The sequence below is a fragment of the Ipomoea triloba genome, chromosome 12 (assembly GCF_003576645.1).
Source record: "Ipomoea triloba cultivar NCNSP0323 chromosome 12, ASM357664v1".
NCBI lineage: Eukaryota > Viridiplantae > Streptophyta > Magnoliopsida > Solanales > Convolvulaceae > Ipomoea > Ipomoea triloba.
Genome location: NC_044927.1, coordinates 5,501,953 through 5,502,266, shown reverse-complemented (window position 1 = coordinate 5,502,266; position 314 = coordinate 5,501,953).

The following is a 314-nucleotide window of genomic DNA, read 5'->3' as shown; positions in this document are numbered from 1 at the left end:
TTTTTTTTTCTCAAATTTCTAATGGATAATGAGAACTTAGAAAAATTTAGAAGATGGAGAACGAAATATATATTTTCTAAATAATCACACCCTAATAAGACTCTGCATTTTCCTTTCACTTGAGTCCAACATTTGTATACTTTTCAAACTGTCTGACTATGAAGTTCATCTAATTTTTTACATATGTATAATGCCATATACGATTTATTTGATTTTTCAACTGCATACTATGAAAATATTAAGTATCCTTGTGGTTGTGTAATTTTGATTTCATATACAAAATGTAGGCAGAAAGTTGGTGAATAATAACTACA